This window comes from Rhipicephalus microplus, unplaced genomic scaffold, assembly GCF_043290135.1.
Source record: "Rhipicephalus microplus isolate Deutch F79 unplaced genomic scaffold, USDA_Rmic scaffold_23, whole genome shotgun sequence".
Lineage (NCBI taxonomy): Eukaryota > Metazoa > Arthropoda > Arachnida > Ixodida > Ixodidae > Rhipicephalus > Rhipicephalus microplus.
The window spans coordinates 3,420,001-3,430,575 of record NW_027464596.1 but is presented as its reverse complement, the minus strand read 5'-3'; positions in this window follow the sequence as shown (position 1 = coordinate 3,430,575).

Sequence of the window (10,575 nt, the reverse complement as noted above, 5' to 3'; positions counted from 1 at the left end):
TGGTTTCGTGTACTTGTGGACGGGAGCAAAGGCCAGAGAGGAAAACCAGGCAATGGTAGAGTGTATATCAAAGGACATTCAGGAGTTAGGAAGAGAGTGCGAGATAATTATACTAGGAGACATGAATGCGCACATAGAAGATATAGATGGGTATACCGACCCGACAGGCAAAATGATCATGGATATGTGTGAAAGGCTTGATTTGATCATTTGCAACAGTACCGAGAAGTGTGACGGGCAAATAACATGGGAGGTAGGAAGGCTTCAGTCGACGATAGATTATGCACTGATGTCACATAGGATGTATGATAAGCTCAGGGGAATGCACATAGATGAAGGTGGCTCCAGAAGTCTGGGTAGCGATCGCAAACGTATCAAGCTAAGTTTTGGAAGAGCAGTGAAAGTGGGAAGGAGACAAGATGAGCAACTACAGGAAAATTTTTATCCAGAAAGGCAAATTGAAATAGCCACTAAACAAATTGAGAAAGTAATCACGGAGGATAATAAGACAGTGTGGACATACACGAATCTAATTAGACTCTTTGAGCTAGAGCTTGCTAAGACGCGTGACAAATCACCCCGGAAAAGAAGACACAAACCCAAAAGTTGGTGGGATGAGGAAGTTAAGAGAGCCATAGCAAAACGTCAGGAAGCCTCTAGGGAACACAGACATACTAAGCAGCGGGGTGAACCGACAGATGTTGTTGAAAGAAAATGGGCAACCTTTCTAAGCTGTAGAAGGGATGCATCCCTTCTGATCAATGAAAAGATTAGAAGGAAGGGAGCTCAGTGGCTGGCAGAAGTACATAAAAAAGATAGAAAGGCAGCTGCGAAATTTTGGAACCATCTAAACTCCCTAAGAAATGAGACGAGCCTAGAGCAGAGTTTTATAACTACAGCCCAAGGTGCTAGGCTAGAAGGGGACGTAGCTATTGAATATATAAGAACAAGGGTGACAGAAAAATTTCAACAAAGAAGTACTTTATGCACCACAATAGACAAGGACGAATCAAGTGGTGCAATGGCTCCATTTTCACAACTAGAGTGGGAAAGGGCTGAGAAAAGGGTTCCTGGTAGTACATCAACAGGCCCAGATGGCATTCCAATTAGGCTGATAAAGACATTAGGTCCGAAGTCTAAGCAGGCTTTGAGAGAGGCAGCGAGCAAAATAATAATCGATGGTGAAGTTCCCAATGGATGGAAACTTAGCAGGATGAGCATGATCTATAAAGGAAAGGGGGACAAAGCTGACATAAACAACTACCGTCCTATAACAGTGACATCAGTGGTCTACAGGCTGGCGATGCAAATTATAAAGGAAAGATTGCAGGCGTGGATAGAGGATGAGGGGGTGCGGGGGGAACTGCAGAATGGGTTTCCGAAACACAGGAGGTTGGAAGACAATCTGTTCTCACTGACGCAGTGCATCGAAATAGCAGAAAAGGAACACAGGCCCCTGTGGCTAGCATTTTTGGATATCAAGGGAGCGTACGATAGCGTGGTTCAAGAGGAATTGCGGGGAATACTGGACACACTAGGCGTGGAACATGTAGTCACTAATCTTTTAAAGGGTATCTATAAAGGTAACAAGGTAGTTATAAAGTGGGAAAAACAGGTATCCAAGCCTGCAGAGGTAAAACGGGGGCTTAGGCAGGGGTGCCCCCTGTCACCCTTATTATTCATGATGTACCTACAAGGATTAGAGGCAAAATTAGAGGGAAGTGGACTGGGCTTCAACCTCTCTTTAGTCAAACAAGGAAAACTTATTGATCAGGCACTACCAGCATTAATGTACGCAGATGATATAGTGCTAATGGCCAACAACAAGGAAGATTTGCAGAGATTGATGGACATCTGCGGTAATGAGAGAGATAGGTTAGATTTTAGATTCAGTAAGGAAAAATCAGCAGTCATGATTTTCAATGACAACGAAGGTAGTGAGCTTAGAATACAGGAGGTCACGCTAGAGATAACAGATAAATACAAATATCTGGGCGTATGGATAAGCAATGGGACCGAGTATCTGAGGGAACACGAAATATAGGTGACGACTAAAGGTAACAGGAATGCAGCAGTCATGAAAAATAGGGCACTGTGGAATTACAATAGGTATGATGTTGTGAGAGGAATATGGAAAGGGGTCATGGTTCCTGGGCTGACGTTCGGCAATGCGGTCTTGTGCATGAGATCAGAAGTTCAAGCAAGATTAGAAATTAAGCAACGTGGAATAGGTAGGCTTGCTTTAGGAGCTCACGGGAATACACCAAATCAGGGAGTACAAGGTGATATGGGATGGACATCATTTGAGGGCAGGGAAGCTAGCAGCAAGATAAAGTTTGAGAAACGATTGAGAGAAATGGGGGAAGAGCGTTGGGCTAGGAAGGTTTTCAGCTACTTAAACATGAAGAATGTCGATACCAAATGGAGGAAGCGAACCAGGAAGTTGACTGGTAAATACTTAGAAAACAGCAGGTGGCCAAACCAAAAAGAACTATCGGTTAAGAAGAAAGTGAAAGAAACGGAGACTGGCATGTGGAGAATGGGCATGATTAAGAAGTCCGCACTAGAGATCTATCGAACTTTTAAGCAGGAAATTGCCAAGGAAAGGATCTATGATAATACTCGGGGTAGTTCTCTACTGTTTGAGGCCAGGACGGGAGTACTGCGAACCAAGACATATCGAGCCAAATACGAAGGGGTAGACACAGTATGCAGTGCGTGTGGAGAGGAAGAAGAAACTGCCGAACACTTGATAATGTTCTGTAAAGGGCTTCACCCTATAGTTCAGGATGATGGCGCAGAGTTTTTCAAAGCACTGGGGTTTAGGGACCGGGAGGGCAAAATAAACTTTAAGCGGGTAGACTTAACTAGAAGGAGGTTATCTGATTGGTGGCTAAAGTCAAGGCACGAGTGAAAATTAATCTCTTCACTGCAAAGTACGAATCCTCAAACTCACTTTTTAAGGAAAAGAAATAAATATAGTTTTTGGTTCATTAGGTATTACGGCTTGGTGGCGCTAGCCACCGCCCGATCTAAAGGGTACAGCCATATTCATCTATCGATCGATCGATCGGTAATGCTACGTAGCTGACGTATCAGCAGTCAGAAGACGACAACGAGGAAGTGGTCTGTTGGTTGTGCGTGCTGGTTCCATCTTAGCCGACGCCATACGCATCAGTTTAAATATAGATTTTAAATAGACACGCCTCGTGTCATTTTCACGTAACAATATTATCGAACGCAAATTTGGAGGGAAGTTTCATGTGACGTTTATTCAAGGTATCTACTACTGCATAAGTCATAACTTTTGTGAAGTAGGACAGCACCTATACTACAGCATTATTCTTCATTCTGCAGATAAGGGACTCACCTAGTATCTGTAAGGTAAAATGTGCACTATGCTGATGCTGACTGCGGCTGATGACGACGCAGAGTTATCGCGTATCATGTCGCAGTGGGTGGGAAGCATCAAACCCCATACTCGTTGCGCAATTAGCATGGTTATTGAAATAATGAAATGACGTTTATTCCAATTTTAACGCGCAGCAGGCACTCTGGTTAAACGGGAGTGTCATGACTGGTAGTATTTTGCTCTTCTGCCACTCTATATTTAATAGGATAACTCGATTCTTTACTCGGCACGAAACCTGTATGTGGTGCTTTGGCAAGCCAGCTGAAATCACAAACGTGGCTGTGTGGTACAATACTTGACTACACCGCAGGGAGCCCAGGTAAAAGTTGCGTTCTTTTGTGAATATTTCATTGTAATTTTATTCTTTTCATGTGTATCGGCAACGCCCCCAACGGTGATGACACTGCTCAGCGCAGAAATGGATACAATCTGTGCCATAAGAAATCACGTGTATCGTTGCACTGGGAGATTTATTACACCCAGTGGGATACTCATCACGATCAGCGTACGAAAAGCACAAGAAAAAAGAAGGTGCACAACACAAGTGCGGTCTAAAAACTGAAAATCTAATGAAAGCAACGTGTCATATGTACGCAAACATGAAGGCATAAAAAATGGCAGCATATCCCCAGAGTGAACGATGGAGAGTGGGGCGAAGCATCCGTCCGTCCGTACGTTCATTCGCACGTCCGTGCGTGCGTCTCTTCGTGCGTCCGCACGTCCATCTGTGCGTCCGTCGCAGCGTTCGTCCATGCATCCGCCCCTGCGTCGGTACATGCGTCCATCCGTCAGTGCAGCCATCCGGGAGTCCGTCCATGCATCTGTCTGTGTGTCCGTTTGTTTATCTATTCAACACTCTAAGTACCACCATATCGCATCTTTTCATCATATATTCCGCATATGCACTGCCATCCAGTGGACATTACAAGCACTAAACGCGAGGTGGCACACGCACACTTTCTTATAGGCTTGCGCTTCGTGTCTACTTCCCACCTCTAACCACCTCGAGTTCGTGGTATATACTAGTTCCCTGTATTCATTGCACTATCGCCCAACGCTCGCTAAACCTTTAACCAAGGAGGTTATGCCCAGAGAGTATAACGTAGCAACCCTTTCTTGTCAGATAGTGCTCAATGTACATGCCAATGGCTGCTAAGGAGGAATGAGACACAGGAGAATTCGGCTTTTTGTTAAAGCGCACGCTGCAATTTTTTTTTGTTCAACAACGCACAAAAGACATCTCTCACCGCCACCACCTTGGAGGTTAAAATGTAAGACTGGTTACACATTACTACTACTACTACGACTACGAGGCACGAACAGGTACCGCTATAAGGAGCTTCGCCCCTAAAAAAACCTTGACGCCCCCCACTAAGCACGTAATCAAGTATGCTGTAAATGCGCAATCTCAGCGTCTGGGAGAGCGATTGAAGGTTTGCACACACACCTGTCTCATGCATGTGTAACACATATTCAAAAAACAACATAACTAGTTGGGCATGACTTCATTGATTTGCGACCACTTTCGCAAATCGTATTTTATTCGCAAAGCACCTGTATTCTGAGATTGAGTTCTGAATTTCAGCCAAAACTGGGGTCAGCATTTCTATACCAAGTTTAGCATCCCTAACTTTCGCATTATTAGCATTACGTGACTTGGCCTTCCTTAGGCTTCGGAACACATTTATAACTCATTCCCGCAGTACGGGGACAAAACATAATGCTGGCAGAAAAGTTAGCAGTGTTATGCATCAAGAGAATGCTTTTTGTATTACATTACCTTTTCCTTCAAACGACTATAAAAAATTACAGCATATTCACGGAGTGAATGATGGATAGTGGGGCGAAGCATCCGTCCGTCCATTCGTTCTTGCTTTCGTCCATCCATGCGTGCGTCTGTGTGGCCGCCTGTGCGTCCATCCACCCGTCCATGCATGCGTTTGTTCGTGCGTCCGCACGTTCACCTGTGCGTCCGTCCCTGCTTTCGTCCATGCATCCACTCCTGCGTCCGTCCATGCGTCCATCCGTCGGTGCAGCCATTCGGGAGTCCGTACACCTATCTGTCTGTGTGTCCGTTCGTCCGTCTATTCAACATTCCAGGTACCACAATCTCGCAACTTTTCATCATATATTCCGCATATGCACCGCCATCCAGCAGATATTCCAAGCACAAACGCGAGGTGGCACACGCTCACTTTCTTACGGCTTGCGCTTCGTGTCTACTTGCCACCTTTAACCACCTCGAGTTCATGGTTTATACTAGTTCACTGTATTCATGACACTGCGGCCCAACGCTCGCTAAGCCTTTCTAAAACATATGAGGTTACGCCCAGCGAGTATAACGTAGCAACTGTTTCTTGTCTTCTGTGCGTTGTTGAACAATAAAAGATTTGCAGCGCGCGCGTTAACTAAAAGACGAATTCTTTTGTCTCCATTCCCCTTTAGCAGCCATTGGCATGTACATTGAGCACTATTTTTTATTGTTCAACAATGCACAGAATAAATCTCTCACCGGCACCACCTTGGAGGTCAAAATGTTATACTTGTTACACACTACTACAACGGCTACGAGGGACGAACGGGTGTTGCTATAAGGAGCTTCGGCGTTCCAGTCTTCAACGCGGACAGAGTTCCGGCGGCGTTGCTGCCGGGTGTCCACTCGCGACTTTACCAGCCAGTTTTTTAGGCCTTATCCCATCGTCGTCGGCCCCTGCCGGGACCAGCGAGGATGGCGTCACAGCCTGCGGCGCTCCCGCTCAAGGAGCACTGCTTTAACTTCACCGTCCCGGAGGGGACGTCGTCCGTCGACGAGATCATCGATGGCCTCTAAGACGTCATGGGGAGTGAAGGGGTGCTGTTCTTGCAACACCTCGAAGCTTCGAAGTTCCTAGTGTCGGCTCGGTCGGCTGCACAAGCAACCAAGTGGATGGTAAACCAAGGATTCAAGTTACAAGGTCACAAGGTACAAGTTGAGGCAGTCGGGGCGCCAAGCGTACAAGCCAGTGTGTTCCGCCTCCCGCCGTATGTGTCAGATGACGCAGTTATTTCAGCTCTTCGCCCATACGGAAAAGAGAATGGTATCACATTTGTTACCTTGCAAAGTCATCAATCAACGTAACTGGTACCCGCATCGTCCAAATCGAGATGGCCAAGCCCGCCGCTAACTTCCTCTGAATTCAAGGTCACCACGTGATGCTCGAAAATCGCGGTATGCGCAGAGTATGCGCACGCTGCAGCAAAGGTCATGTTGCGACTACTTGCACAACATCCTTCTGTCAACAATGTGGCACCTTCGGCTATACGTCTGATGATAGTGTGTTCAAGTGTAAGCGCTGTAATGGGGACCACGCTACGAAAGATTGCTTCCGTCCCAAGTCATACGCAGACGCAGCGCAGAGCACCTCACAGTCACTGAAAGAATTCCCAGAACTTGGAGAGAGTGCTTCAAATTGTAACCCAAATTGTAACCTCCAGGCACATGGAAGTTTTGCAACGCAAAACGAAGCCACGGCCAAAAGAAGATTCCAGATTATTGGGATGAAGACAGCGCAACCGACACAAATTTCATGGCGCCAAGACAGAAGACGCCAGCGGCGTTGATGCCACGTCGCCATGCACAACGAGTGCCAACGACGTTTCTGCGCTCACTGGGGACACCGCAGCATTGTCATCTCCCACAACGTCGTCAGAGGAGCGCAGCAACGCTGTGGAGACGCCGAGTGCGTCTGCTACATCTTCATCAGAGGAACTCAAGGCCACGGAAAACGAACAATCCTCGAACGCATCATTGCTGGAGGAAGCGTCCCAAGCATCTCGGAGCGTTGACCAACCAGGAAAATCGTTCCGACCTTCCGAAGCAACAAGTGCAATTGACGAGTTCCATGAACGGCCACCTGTGGGCCTGGAAGGTAGCGTGAAGACGACGCCCACGAAAGAAGTAAAGTCCACGTCTTCAAGGAAACCTAACACGCCTCGCCCACACGCTGTACAGGCCCAAGAAGAAGCGTCCGACAAGAAATCTAGACATCGTAGGAGCCATCACGAAAATTAAGGAGTGACAGATTTTCGCAAGCCTCACGATCGGTATCTTTGTTTCCTGAAAATACGTGTTCTCCCGACAAGTTGTCTAGAGCCACAAACTCACAGCGTCGCACCAAGCCTAGTAGTTCAAGCAGTGTAAGTGATGCCACCACCTCCGGAACATCCATAAAGCCCCGAGTGGATTCGCCAAACCGAGATCTATCACCTGATGTGGGTGAGGACATAATGTTTTTTTTTTTTCAATTTGTACGGCCCACATCCATTTTTCCCGCTTCCTGTTTTCTGTACCGTTGCAATGTTTGCTTCCCAGCCGTACAACCAATATGCATTTGTTTTCTCTGATGCATGCAAACTGTTTAGTATTCCATGTGTTACTGTCATTCATGGCGGAACCTTCATGTGCCAATTTGTGAGCTCTATTCTGTAATGGCTATGCCCTGTTATAGTAATTGCATTATGTGAGTTACGGTGCATGCTGCGTGTACTATTTCTGTTATTATTGGTGTTGCTTACTGGGTCCGTTCTATCTGTGTGCTTGAGTAAATCTCAGCGACAGTCCTTCGAGTATCATCACGTTGTCTTCATCCACTGCCGCTTAACACAGAAGGGGCCATGCCATCCCCTACGCATTGCTGTAAAAAAAAAACGACTGTTTCGTTTCCCCCTAAAGTTATTTCAAACGGATAGGCTATCTTTCAAGACTTTCAATGTTCGTGGTTCCAAAGATCATGTAAAACAACAGGAGATAATGAACCTTGTGCGCTCGCTCGGGGTCTACGTGCTTTTTCTGCAACAGACCAACTTTCGAACACGGCACGACATCATGACCTTCCATTCTAGATTTTTGGTTGAAGCCTTCTTCTCCTTAACGCAGACGCAGTCGCGTGGCACCGGTGTAGTGTTTCTCAATCCGAGGTTCAGGCGGGGTGCGCATTGCCTCTTCAATGCAGAAGGCCGTGTTATTGCGGTGGACATGTGGATAAACGACCAGAAAATCCGATTCACCAAATTTTACGCGCCCGTGGATAGGTCTTTTGCCAATGACTTTTTTAGAGGTGCCAGGTCATTCCTGCTAAATTCAGCACCGTGCGTGTTGTTAGGTGATTTCAACTGTGTTTTGGATTAAATTCGAGATGTCTGAGGCCCTAGTCAAGGAGAAAGTACATAACATTCGATAGAGTTGCAGAAAATATGTAGAGAGTTGAAGCTAGTCGATGCGCGGACAACGCTTCACGGGAACACCTTTGGAGCCACGCGCGTTCAGGGTACATCTCAGAGCAGGATTGACAGAGTCTATATCCCTAACGAGCTCGTTGCAAGTTTATAGACATGCAATGTCATTTATTTAGCGCCTGGGCAACACAAGCTCTGCGACCACATGTCAATGTGGTGTTCACCGTGAAGGCCCAGCTGGGAAGGCATTGCTCTAAGTTGTGGTGAATGGATTAATCAATTTTAAATGATGAAGTTTCGGTATCTGAAATGCGCATGAATATCTATGCGGCTTTGGAAAACACGCCACATGTTACGCTGACAGCATGGGATCTCTTGAAGGCCAGATGGCGTGTGATTGCGCAGGAGGCCGGGAAAATGCGCCATGCACGTCTAACATCACGAATGAATGAAACATTGAGGCGTATTCAAATCGTTGAGCGCGCAGGTAATCTGACCAGCGAAATTCAAGCGTACATCGGGGCCAAAAAGGCTAAATACGACCACTTGTAGAGGGCAAGGTCCGGGGCTTTTAAACGCACAGAGGAACTGCACCTGCCTACGGATGAACTAGGTAACTGGGCATACGCACAGCGAGTAGGGGTAAGGAAACACCAGCCCAGTATTATCGGTGCTGCACGCAGAGAGTGTGAGAGCATAGTCACAGATATGAAATCAATCGAGGAGGTCTTTAGGGTGCATTTTGAAAGGCTCTGCTCTGCAGATCATCGCTCCAAAGACAGCAACCAGCATCAAAGAATCGCAAACTTTTGCGAAGGCTTGCCCACGCTGTGTCCTGAGGCGTCTGATATGGCCTGCGCTGAGGCGACGGAAGATGAAGTTTGGCAAGCCTTGAGGAGAATGAACACTACCATGGCCCCAGGTCGAGACGGAATACTGACGGGGTTTTATATAACTTTCTTCGACGTCCTAGGCGACGCACTTACTGACATGGTTAACGGGTTCATTGTTGGTGGGCAAAAGCCGACATCCTTCAGTGAGGGCCGTGTAGTCTTGCTGCCAAAGGAGGGCATGGATCCTAACAATCCACGGTCATGGAGGCCGATTACCCTCCTTAACACGGACTACAAACTTGTAGCTACGATCCTTGGCTTGAGGCTAAAACCTTTTCTGCCCAATACAATGTCACTCACGCAAACGTGTGCAGTGCCGGGTAAGTCAATTTTTCAAACACTTACTCTGATAAGAGATTTGTTCTACTACGCCAACGCCAAAAACTTTACCGGTGCTTTTGTGTCATTGGATCAAGCTAAGGCCTTTGACAGGGTCGAACATGACTACCTAACTGCGTACTTAGAATGTTTAGTTTGCCTGACCAGTACGTTCGCTGTATAAAGCTTCTATACACCAACATGACCAGCCGACTTCTCATCAATGGCCTGGAGACAGCAAGTTTTCCAGTAACAAGAGGTGTTCGCCAGAATGCCCAATCGCACCGGTGCTCTTTGTTCTTTCCATAGATCCTCTCCTTAGGAAAGTGGCAAAGTGCCCTCATATTCAGGGTTTTCCAGTGACAGGTCTGGAGTCAGTTGGTATCACCGCTTATGCGGATGACATCTCTGTGTCCGTGCGAAACCAAGCCAGTTACCGCGCTTTTTTGGAGCTGTTCGAAGAGTATGCCTGTTTATCGGGTGCTTTACTTAATGCGGAGAAAAGCAAAGCCCTACCTTTCGGTAGCTTTCATGGCTCTTTGCCGGGTGGTATTCAATACGTGGATGCCGTGAAAGTCCTTGGGGTACACTTTCAAGACGGGAGGTGGACAAAAGAAATTGGGAGGACGCCATACATCGAGCCACGCAGGTTTTCGCGCATACCGCTGACTTCAATTTGTCACTTCACGCCAAAGTAACGGTGGTGAAAACCAAAGCATACGCATGTGATTTTTATAT